The sequence below is a fragment of the Thrips palmi genome, unplaced genomic scaffold, assembly GCF_012932325.1.
Source record: "Thrips palmi isolate BJ-2018 unplaced genomic scaffold, TpBJ-2018v1 HiC_scaffold_2, whole genome shotgun sequence".
In the NCBI taxonomy this organism is placed as follows: Eukaryota; Metazoa; Arthropoda; class Insecta; order Thysanoptera; family Thripidae; genus Thrips; species Thrips palmi.
This window is the reverse complement of record NW_023144629.1, coordinates 4,035,775-4,047,862: the sequence shown is the minus strand read 5'-3', so window position 1 is coordinate 4,047,862 and position 12,088 is coordinate 4,035,775.

The window sequence follows — 12,088 nt, the reverse complement described above, 5'->3', positions numbered from 1 at the left end:
GGGTGCAAACGAGCGGACTCGTCTGGTTAGGTTCTCCGACATGCGCGGCGAGTGCTGAGTCTTCCAGTCACTGCCACGGCCGGCCACGGCAATGGGGAATGGTGGTGGTGGAGTGGCGTGGACGCGGCCGGCCGGGCCAGCGTCAAGCCCACCAAGCGCCGGGCCTTTATCGTAATACCTGCCGGACCGTATCTTAAATCGTATATTGTCATGAGATCACGACAAACTGAAAATCGTTCCTCCAACATGAGGATGCCGGTTACTTATTTTTAGAAAACAGCCTCAAAGCTTCAACACCAAAGGGTACTGAGATTGCGTCGCATTCTACTGACATTCCTTTTGTTGATCTCAGTTTTGTTTGCTCAATGTGTTTTGAAGGACAGTTTTATTATGTTTTTTGTGTTCATCTCACTGCTTTCAATTTGAGTACAATGTTTGTATAGACTTTATTTATTGAAACCGCGACCTCGCCGTCGACGACGCCCTCCATGAACGGCATCGCGGCGCCGCGCGCCAAGCGCATCTCCCGCGTCGAGTCGCTGCGCAACCTGTTCGCGCGCTCACATTGGTGCGGTCACACGTTCGGTCCGAGTCCTGTTTAGGGATTCTTGAGCTACGCGTCCAGAGGTTTGGCCGCCTCCACGGGTCTTCTAGCCCACCGTACCGTGCGGCGCGTGCAGTGTACCCACCTGTCGCAGGCCAGGGACTGCGGCCGCCGGCTGCCCAGGATGCCGAGGGTCTTGACGTCGCCGTCCTCCGGGGAGAAGTCGCTGCCGGGCGAGACGGCCGGCTGGCCCTCCAGGAAGACGTCGTCCTCCACGACCGAGTCCACCACGGAGGACGTGTTGGACACGCTGCGGCTGGCGGGCGGCCTCGGCCTGGACGTCGTGGAGGCCGCGGCCGAGGCCGACCGGATGGAGCCCCTCGGCGACTCGGAGCCGTTGCGCGTCGAGTCGCTCTCGTAGCCGCTCTCGTCCGACTTGACGAGCAGCAGGTTGTTGAGGAACACGCACAGGTCGTCGACGGACAGCTGCGGCTGCGCGGCGGCGTGGCCGTTGGCGTGCCCGTTGGCCGCCCCGCCGGGGTGCAGCAGGTTCTCGCAGCTGGAGGAGCTGGTCCTGAGGCGGCCGGCCAGCCCTGGCGCCGGCGCGGACCCGGGGCCATGCCCGGGGCACTCGGTGACGGAGTTGTGGCGCCGCTTGTGCGTCGACGTCCGGTCCGACGCCGCGCTGTTGCTCCGCTCCGGCGTCCGGCCGCCCGACGCGGGCGTCTCCTCCGCCAGCACGGACAGGCGGTTGAAAGTAGGTCACGGGTACAGTCGGGTTCAAAACGAGCTGTCTGTCTATAAATCAATGCCTATGGAGTCTCGCTGCGCCTCCGCGCCTCCGCGTGCCCAGGGCCCAGGGCCCAGGCGGCCGGGCCTCGCCGGGCCTCGCGAGGCCCTGCCCGAAATAAACCCAAATGGATGGGTATCGTTGCCATCCTCGCCCGCGACCGTCTCGGTCTCGTCAGCGGGGTGCCAGACTGCCAGGCCTTGGCTGCCTTGGCCAGGCCAGCTACTACTGCACTGCCACACCCGGCCAGACAGTGGAGGAGGCGACCTGAACCTCGCCGCTCTTCATCGTGCGAGTACCACCCCAGAAAGTACGGGTGATCCTGGTTTTGGGGTGTGGGCGCGAGGGGGCCGGCCTGCCAAGCCATGGCCTGGCCGGGTCTCGGGCCGGGTCTCGGGCCGGGTCGGCGCGCGCGGGCGCAGTCCCCGTCCCCGTCATGCGAGGCGCATGCCATTTATGGGCGAAGTTGGCCAAGATTCGCGTACGCCCAGACCAATACCCCGCACAGTGGGCCACAAGACCGGAGGAGGCGGCCAAAACTCTAGACGCGTTTTGAGCTTCAGAGTCGCTAAACAGGACTCGAACCGAACGTGTGACCCCACCAATGGATTCCTCGTTCGGAGAGCAATCCATTGGTGGGGTCACACGTTCCGAGCGACTCTGGAGCTCAAAACGTGTCCGGGGTCTTGGCCGCCTCACCCGGACTTGTGGCCCACCGTGCGGCCGAGTCTCTTGATTATAACTCGCTCGTTTGCCCACGACGCGGAAGGGAGAGAGAGACAGACAGGTCGAAAACGAGACGCAACGGTATCGACCACGCGGGCGCGCCGGGCGCTTGGCAAGGGTGCGGTGTGTCTACGTGTATACACGGCAGCGTGTGGAATCCTTCCGTTTTATCAACATTTTCAGGAGCCCTCCCGGCAGGGGTCGTTCCACGTGAGTTCCCCGTGAGTGACAGCGCCGCTGCCTACACGCACAGACAGCGGCGCCCCCCTACGCCCCCCCCACGCCCCGCCAGGTGCGAGAGAGACAGAGACAGACAGCCGAGCCCCCACGCCCTTTTCCATTAGGACGCCTGCCTCTCTCTTTCCTTCCCGGAGCCTTGGCGGAGCCTTGGCGGAGCCTTGGCGGAGCCTTGGCGGAGCACAGTGGGCCAGAGGACCGGCGGAGGCGGCCAAAACTCTAGACGCGTTTTGAGCTTCAGAGTCGCTAAATGGGACTCGAATCGAACGTGTGACCCCACCAATGGATTGCTCTCCGAACGAGGAATCCATCGGTGGGGTCGCACGTTCGGTATGAGTCCCATTCAGCGACTCTGGAGCTCAAAACGCGTCTGGAGTTTTGGCCGCCTCCGCTGGTTTCTGGCCCACTGTGCGGAGCCTTGCCCAACAGTGCCCCTGTCTCTCTCGCTCTCACGGGGCGCCCCGTCCGGTCCCGTCGGCGCGAGAGGGACAGACGGCCTTGCTCAGGGCCGCACCGCCGCGGGGCGCGGCCGCGGGGCGCGGGGCACATCACTCAGTCCTTCTTCCGCGTCAAAACGGCGGGGCCGCGCGCCGCGCGTGACCGCCGAGGCCGGCCGCACTTTTCGTTTATTTTTATCAAGTTGACTCTATTTAATTTTCTTGGCGACAGTCCCAGTTTATTTGGCGCTGGTTTGAGAAACGCATCCGAGAGTTAAGTCCCCACGGGGAGATGATGACTGGAGGTGACTGGCAACGCGCGGACGGCTCCGCAGTCTCCCCGATGCCATGGCGGTGCCATGGGGTCTCGGTGAACCCAGTGACTCCCTGACGGCTCGCCCCGCTCGCTGGCCGACCAGGGCCTGGCGGGTAGGGGTGGGGGCGGCGGGGCGGTGGGGGCGGTGGGGGCGGTGGGGGCGGCGGGGGCGGGGGGGCGGGGGGGGCGGCGGGGGCGGGGGGGGCGGTGGGGGCGGTGGGGGCGGCGGGGGCGGTGGGGGCGGTGGGGGCGGTGGGGGCGGTGGGGCGGTGGGGGCGGTGGGGGCGGTGGGGGCGGTGGGGGCGGTGGGGGCGGTGGGGGCGGTGGGGGCGGTGGGGGCGGTGGGGCGGGGGGGCGGTGGGGGCGGTGGGGGCGGTGGGGGCGGTGGGGGCGGTGGGGGCGGTGGGGGCGGTGGGGGCGGTGGGGGCGGTGGGGGCGGTGGGGGCGGTGGGGGCGGTGGGGGCGGTGGGGCGGTGGGGGCGGTGGGGGCGGTGGGGGCGGGGGGGCGGGGGGGCGGTGGGGGCGGTGGGGGCGGTGGGGGCGGTGGGGGCGGTGGGGGCGGTGGGGGCGGTGGGGGCGGTGGGGGCGGTGGGGGCGGTGGGGGCGGTGGGGGCGGTGGGGGCGGTGGGGGCGGTGGGGGCGGTGGGGGCGGTGGGGGCGGTGGGGGCGGTGGGGGCGGTGGGGGCGGTGGGGGCGGTGGGGGCGGTGGGGCTGGGGGCGGTGGGGGCGGTGGGGGCGGTGGGGGCGGTGGGGGCGGTGGGGGCGGTGGGGGCGGTGGGGGCGGGGGTGGGGGCGGTGGGGGCGGTGGGGGCGGTGGGGGCGGTGGGGGCGGTGGGGGCGGTGGGGGCGGTGGGGGCGGGGTGGGGGCGGTGGGGGCGGTGGGGGCGGTGGGGGCGGGGGGGCGGGGGGGCGGTGGGGGCGGTGGGGGCGGTGGGGGCGGTGGGGGCGGTGGGGGCGGTGGGGGCGGTGGGGGCGGTGGGGGCGGTGGGGGCGGTGGGCTCCGCGGCCGGGCGTCGTCGCACTCCTTTCCGGCGCTGCGCGGCGACGGTCGCATCGCGGTGCACCACGGGAAGCGTACCTTTCTGCCGCCCCTGCGCCGCCGCCAGTACCGCCCCCAGCGCCGCCCCCAGCGCCACCCCCGCGAGGGAGGAGCCTAATTGTTTCCCGGGACGTCGCAGCGCAGGCCGAGGCACCGAGGCAGGACCTCGCGTGACCTTCCGAGTCAGAGCGCTCCATTGAGTCGTCGGCGCGGTGCTCTGGTGCTCTGGTCTCGCCACAGTCGCGCGCGATGGCTCCGGCGGCGCTGGCGGAGGCCGTGCAGAGCGTGGCGCGGCGCGCGGGGCGCGCGGGGCGGTGCCGTCCGCGCGGTCCCCGAGACCCCCGTCCGCGTCGGTAGAGGCCGTGGAGGAGGTAGAGCTTCCGCCGCGTCGCTGTCCCCCGGCGTCCCGGCCATGCGCCGCCATGCTCCGGCCGGCCGCAGACTCGGCCTCGGCGGCCTCCACGGCCTCCACGGCCTCGGCCGGCGCGGCGGCCTTCCTGGACCTGCCGAGGCCGGCCAGCGGCGTGTCCTTCGGGCCGTTGGGCCCCTTCGCCGGCTGGGCCAGCGGCTTCGCCAACGGGTTGGGCGTGGCGCCCCCGGGGCCGGCCGCCACGGCCGAGGCCGCGCCGCCGCCAGCTAGGGCCGTGCTGCTGCCGCCCATGCCGCCCCTCACCCTGGAGAAGGGCGACGACCCGCACCTCGCGCCGCTCAACAGTAAGGACCTACCGATGTAGTGTGTCAGCGCACAGTGGACCAGAAGACCGGTGGAGGTGGCCAAGACGCGTTTTGAGCTCCAGAGTCGCTAAATGGGACTCGAACCGAACGTGTGACCCCACCAATGGATTCCTCGTTCGGGGAGCAATCCACTGGTGGGGTCACACGTTCGGTTCAGGTACCATTTAGCGACTCTGAAGCTCAAAACGCGTTGAGTTTTGACCGCCGGCGCCGGTATTATGGCCAACAGTGCTTCGGTGCTGTCTCATGGTGTTTCTGGCGTGCCTGTACCGCTGGCGTGCCGCCCCACCGCTCACTCATTACTGGGGTGCTCGTCGTGACCGTACTCGTCATGGCGTGGCTGGCGTCTTCAATCAGAGCGACTGTTGTTGCGCGGTGTTAATTTCGCCGCGGAGAAGGCAATAGTGCTCTAGGACAGCGAAGTCGCTAAACAGGACTCGAACCGAGCGTGAGACCCCACCAATGGATTCCTCGTTCGGAGAGCAATCCATTGGTGGGGTCACACGTTCGGTTCGAGTCCCATTTAACGACTCTGGAGCTCAAAACGCGTCCGGGATTTTGACTGCCTCCGCCAGTTTTCTGGCCCACCGTGCGGCGGGGCCCCGAAGCACAGCACTCGGGCGTGTAATTCGTTGCTGCCGACGGCGACCCTCCTTACGACGGTGTGGCGGGGTGAACGCCCCCCGAGGCACGGCACGGCGTGGTACTACACCGCAGGGGAGCGCGGCGGAGGGCGCGGCTGTAAGCGATCAATTTGACCGAAGCAGCGACATCGACATCGCCGAACATGCAGTACCGATGCAGCCTGCCAGAATTATTAACAACTGCAACGAGGTCGAGGAGGGCCTCGAGGAGGGCCTCGAGGAGGGCGAGGAGTTCGCAGGGTCGAGCGGGGGGCGACCGAGGCGCAGGGCGGCGCGCAGGGCGCAGCACGAGCTGCCACATCAGTATTCGAACATTCCCACGATAATGCACCAGTCGGAAGGGTTGCCGACCCCAGCCAGCCTGCCAGGCTCTCCCTCGAAAGGGCGCCCCTCCTGATGTTGCATGGTAGGCAGTTTGGGGTTCGCAACCATTTCTGCGCCGGTGCGACGTGCTAATTTTTCGCTACACTGTAAAAAATTTTGACACGAATTTTCGTGTTGTGGCTAGTGAAACGCCCCTTCTTAGTTATACTCTTAATGAATTTTGTGTGCCAGTGGCAATGAAACTTCGTTCGCCATGGCACACTAAATTTTGCTGGCCACTGGCGATCAGAAGGCTTCTTTCCTACGCCAAATGGCAATTTTTGAGTCGTGGCGCTGAAAAGTATGCTCGGAACCAATATTGTGAACTTTCAAGTTTGGCGAGGAGAATTCATCTCGGGCCGATGAAAAAAGCGGCACAAGCGGTCGGCATAGAACCCGAAACTTCAACTTGGATGTCTTGTGCCTTGACCTCTCGGCCACCGCACCACTGCTGGGTGGAGCGCTCAACAGCGCTTCATCATGGACTCGCGAGGATTAGTCTGGCCACCACCAGGTGTGGCGAAGCAAAGCATTCTTCCCTTAGCCACGACTTGAAATTTCTTAACTGTCGTCTGGGTAGGATGCCTTTTCAGTGCCACACCTATGATTTTTCTCCGCCAAGGGGCTGTCAAATTTAAAGTCGTGGCGGAGGGAAGCATCGTTTTGTTAGCCAAGTGGTAAATTTCACATTTCGTTGGCGCGCGCGGGCGCAGTCCCCGTCCCCGTTATGCGAGGCGCATGCCATTTATGGGCGAAGTTGGCCAAGATTCGCGTACGCCCAGACCAATACCCTGCACAGTGGGCCAGAAGACCGGAGGAGGCGGCCAAAACTCTAGACGCGTTTTGAGCTTCAGAGTCGCTAAACAGGACTCGAACCGAACGTGTGACCCCACCAATGGATTCCTCGTTCGGAGAGCAATCCATTGGTGGGGTCACACGTTCCGAGCGACTCTGGAGCTCAAAACGTGTCCGGGGTCTTGGCCGCCTCACCCGGACTTGTGGCCCACCGTGCGGCCGAGTCTCTTGATTATAACTCGCTCGTTTGCCCACGACGCGGAAGGGAGAGAGAGACAGACAGGTCGAAAACGAGACGCAACGGTATCGACCACGCGGGCGCGCCGGGCGCTTGGCAAGGGTGCGGTGTGTCTACGTGTATACACGGCAGCGTGTGGAATCCTTCCGTTTTATCAACATTTTCAGGAGCCCTCCCGGCAGGGGTCGTTCCACGTGAGTTCCCCGTGAGTGACAGCGCCGCTGCCTACACGCACAGACAGCGGCGCCCCCCTACGCCCCCCTACGCCCCGCCAGGTGCGAGAGAGACAGAGACAGACAGCCGAGCCCCCACGCCCTTTTCCATTAGGACGCCTGCCTCTCTCTTTCCTCTGAAGACCCTACTCTTTCATGCCCTGCCTCAGGAAGGCCGTCGGGACCGTCGGGACCGCATCGCTGCGCTGCTTTTTGGAGCCAAACCCTCAAAACACGAGCGCGGGGACTCAGTTACCCGCAGCAGACCGACTCCACGGAAGGCCCCTCTGTCTCACTCAGGGGTAGCCTGGCATAGGTGCGAGAGAGAGCGACCCGCGGCCGCGCTGCTTGGAATCAGCCTGCTCCGGGGCAGTGTCTGCCCGAGTCGCCCAGCCACCCCCTGATGCGCTTGGCGCTCGGCTAGGCAGCCACGGCTACCAGGCTGCCGTCCGCCCGTGCCCTGCGTCTGCGAGGGTAGGCCCTCGCCCGGTTAGTGGGCAAGTTGCCCGGTAGGGTCGAGTTGCCCGGTACTTGCCCGGTACATGCCCGGTACATGCGAGGGGTTACCCACTCGTTGTTTTAGTGTACACACGATTCCGGATTCCCGCGATTCCCAGAACATATCCCTGAGAAAAAGAGATAACTTTCGAAAATTTGCTTTGTATTTGAATGTTTTTGTGTGTATCACATGATTACCATGACTTTAAATTGAAATTATGAGGATTTTCCATCAAATTTTAAAAGATTTACGAATGATTCCCGGACTGAGTGTACACATGATTCCCGGAGTGGGTAACCCCTCGGGTACATGCCCGGTACTTGCCCGGTGTTTGCCCGGTACTTGCCCGGTACTTGCCTGGTACTTGCCCGGTACTTGCCCGGTCCTAGCCCTGCAGTAGCCTTGCACTAGCACGGTACTTGACTGGCACATGCCATGCCGAAGCCCGGACATGCCCGGTCCGCCACGGCGTCACGGGCGTCCAGCCAGCCTCCAGGAGGACTACCCAAGACCAAGCGAGCTGCAGAGCGATTCCGCGAGCAGCGTCTTGTCTGTCTCTCTCGCACCCCCACGCAACGCCGCAACGCCGCAACGCCGCAACGCCGCAACGCCGCTACGCCGCAACGCCGCAACGCCGCCGCTCGACACGGACACCTCGATGCGGAACACCTGGTTCAGCATGGTGTCCAGGAAGGGCGCCATCACGTCGAACTCGAACGAGTCGTTGGCCTGCAGGTCCTTGAAGGGGCTGGTGTGCTGGTAGCACAGGCGGCTCATGTTGACGTCGCGCTGCGTGAAGTTCAGCACCTCCCTGCCCGAGGCGCTGCGCCCGCCAGTCACGGAACTCGCTGCTTCGCCGACGCGTTCGGAGATCAGCAGGAGGCGTCCTTGAGTGGCGTCTCCAAAGTCCTGCATCGCCTGGCGGGTCGGCGGCCTCTGGACCTTGGGTGCACCTGCACCTCATGCGCCAACCTGAACTTGAACTTGAGGCGTGGCCCACACTGGGTGGAGGGTTCGATTTCGAACGAATACCACCCAGTAGCGCAAGGGGAAAAGTTGAAAAAAGGAGGGGAGGTGCTTCTTCCAAGATCACTTTATCTTATTTCAGACAGTGTGCCTTGGTTACAGCATGCTTATAACCTTACAAATTATTTTGAGCATGCATATTACAATTACAAACATGTATGCTCAACACACTGTGTTGTAACTAGCTGCTTTTCTTTGCAAGGCCTAAAATTGTCTGTAAGGTTTTCAGATTGTGCTTGTGCCCCTCCGGAGCATTTTTTTTTTTGAGGGAGCATGCACTCTTAAAAACTGTGACCCGACTACAGTATTCTCCCGCATTAGGTCGACTCGCAATAAGTCGTTTTCATGTGACGGCCCCCGCTTACGCACAGGGGTTTATGGCCCGGCGAGCTCGACCCTCGGGGATGATTGACAGGGGTCCTCCGTGCCGCCAGGTCGAAAACGCGCGAACCCGGGCGCTGACGGGACCCCGAACCGCAGTGCCGACCTGGCCAGGTAGCGTACACCCGTAAGGCGCCGGTCGGCACTGCGTTTCGGGCCACTCCAGTGTAGGACCCAAGGGCCGGCTGTTTTATGGCCTCCCCGAGCTCGGAGCACTGCCGGAGCCCGGCCTTCGCACCATGTGCTGTTCGGTTTTCGTGTTCGTTATAGTCCGAGATCCGGTCCCGAGCCGTCGACCTATTGCGGGAGAATACTGTATTCAGCTATTACGCTCTATCACGCCTCAAAATAATCGTAATTTAGCTAAAAACACACCAAACTTGGGTAAAAATTTGAGAATTTCAACTAATATGCTACTATTTCGCGAACTAATACGCGTGCTATTACAGACAGAGTGACCCGACTATTACGCGAGTGCATACCCTCTCGATTTCTTTTACAGTGTGCCTTAGTTGCGAGGGGGCAACCACTAGCGAAGTCCTGTGTACACTTGATTTGCCGAAGTCTTACGCGAAAGCGGCAGAAGTCTCGCGAAATCCCTTCGAAATCTGTTGAAATCTCACGAAATCCCGGGAAATCCCACCGGCATAATTTTGACGCGAAATCCTGCGAAATCTTGCGAATTCTCGACGAAATCCCTACCTTTGAAGAATCCTGTACACAAAAAAATTTCGAGTGGTTGCCCCCTCGCTTAGTTGGTTGCCACCCCGTGACAGCATTTTAACAGTGTGCCTTGCCCCGCAGTAGAGGCAGGCGCAGGGGACGCAGGGCGTCGGCGTGGACGGCAGCCCCCCGGTGCCTCCGCCCGTGCCGGGCGTGCCGGGCGCGCCGCCGCCGCCCAAGCCCAGCCCACTGCAAGGGGCGCTGGCCAGCGTGCTGCCCGTGGACCAGCACAAGCGCGAGCAGCACGAGCGCCTCATGGACGAGTTCCGGCGCGCACACCGCAAGATGTTCGCGCACGCCGTCGCCGAGGCCAACGCCAAGGGCGCCGCCCCCGCCACCCCCACCGCCTCCAAAGACGAGCAGGTGAGCGACCTCTCTCTCTCTCTCGCACCCCTACGCGACGCCTCGCAGGTGCGAGAGAGACAAAAGCGACGAAAGCGCAGTGGGCAAGAAGACCGGTGGTGGAGGCGGCCAAAACTCCAGATGCGTTTTGAGCTCCAGAGTCGCTAAACGGGACTCGAACCGAGCGTGTGACCCCACCAATGGATTGCTCTCCGAACGAGGAATCCATCGGTGGGGTCGCACGTTCGGTATGAGTCCCATTCAGCGACTCTGGAGCTCAAAACGCGTCCGTGATTTTGACCGCCTCCACCAGTCATCTGGCCTATTGTGCGTCGGTCGTGGGAAAGTTTGCCTTTTTGGTGGTAACGCCGAGGCGGGATAGGCAACCCCGTCGGCACTGCCTGGAGTCCAACACCTACACACACTTACTCACACACACACACTCACAACACTCACAAACACACAATCACGCACGCACACGCGGCGACTTTGAATTTTTCCCAGGCGCTGCGCGTGCCTTACCCAATAGCATTCTCCGTGACATGGAAAACACACATCGGAGTTTGGATACAGCAGTCCAGCAGGAGCAGAGTATGGACCGTGCTTTTGCAGTGCTGCTGCAGGCAAATCAACCACGCCAGAAAAACGTAAACGATGCATGCGACTCCTGTACACACTCCACCCGCACAGTGGGCCAGAAGACCGGTCATCGTCATCGTCATCGGCGCTGTTAGGCCTCAGCAGACCTCTAGCGTTCGAGTAAGCAGCTATTGTAAGCGAAGGACTCAGACTGCAAACCTCAAAATGCAGGCAGAGTCCCGCCCGCAGCAGCCACCCTCTACTTGGGGGGTATGAGGACAACCTCCACAGACCGTGGAAGCAGGCTCATCCCAAATTGATGAAAGTGAGGTTCGTTGCCCTTTGACCCTTGGAAAGTGGGAAGTCAGCTGGAGCAGCAGGGTAGTGTGGCTCACCAACTAGGCGTCGTCGTGCTCCTCCTGTTGTCGCAGCCGTTCCGCCCGCCTCGCCTGCGCAGCGGCGCGGCGTTCTTCATATGGGTCGGGTTGTTGAAGCAGTTGAAGCGTGCGCCGGGCCCACTCGGACCTGGATGCGGACAAAACTCTAGACGCGTTTAGAGCTCCAGAGTCGCTAAATGGGACTCGAATCGAACGTGTGACCCCACCAATGGACTGCTCTCCGAACAGAGAATCCATTGGTGGGGTCACGCGCTCGGTTCGAGTCCTGTTTAGCGACTCAGGAGCTCAAAAAGCGTCCACCTCCACCGGTCTTCTGACCCACTGTGACCCGCTGCCAAAGACCTGTGCGAGCTCCAAAAGGTGCCTATGCTTTTCGCCGCCTTGCAATTCCGATGTGCCCTGGTCGCTCAGTGGACCAAAACTCCCGACGCGTTTTGAACTCTAGAGTCGCTGAACTGAATTGTTCTCCGATCGAGCAATCCATTGGTGGGGTCACTTGTTCGGTTCGAGTCCCATTTAGCGACTCTGGAGCTCAAAACGCGTCCGGGATTTTGGCCGTCTTGACCGGTCTTCTGGCCCACTGTGCTCCGGGTGTTAATCTAATGCTGCCACAATCGCGTGTAACCTCGACTCATTCGTCCCACTCCACCAAGTTGATTCACTCGCTCGGCACTGCTCACGCACGGGTGCGATCCCTTAGCCGCATGTGGGAGCCGCGCCGCCCCGCACTGCCCCGCGCGGTGGAGGTGGAACAAAACAAACAAAAGAAAGTCGAGCGGACTGGAAGTTTGTTGTTGGTGGGAGATCTGAAAATGCGAGCGTCGTTGCGACACGCCGTGCATGCGGTACAGTATGTGAACTTGGCCGGTCCATGGGAATGGCATATGCCTCTCGTGTGTCGGCGTGTCCCAGCAGCACAGCAGCGCCCGGCCGGCACACAGTGGGCCAGAAGACCGGTGGAGGCGGCCAAAATCCTAGACGCGTTTTGAGCTCCGGATTTGCTAAATGGGACTCGAACCGAGCGTGTGACCCCACCAATGGATTCCTCGTTCGGAGAGCAATCC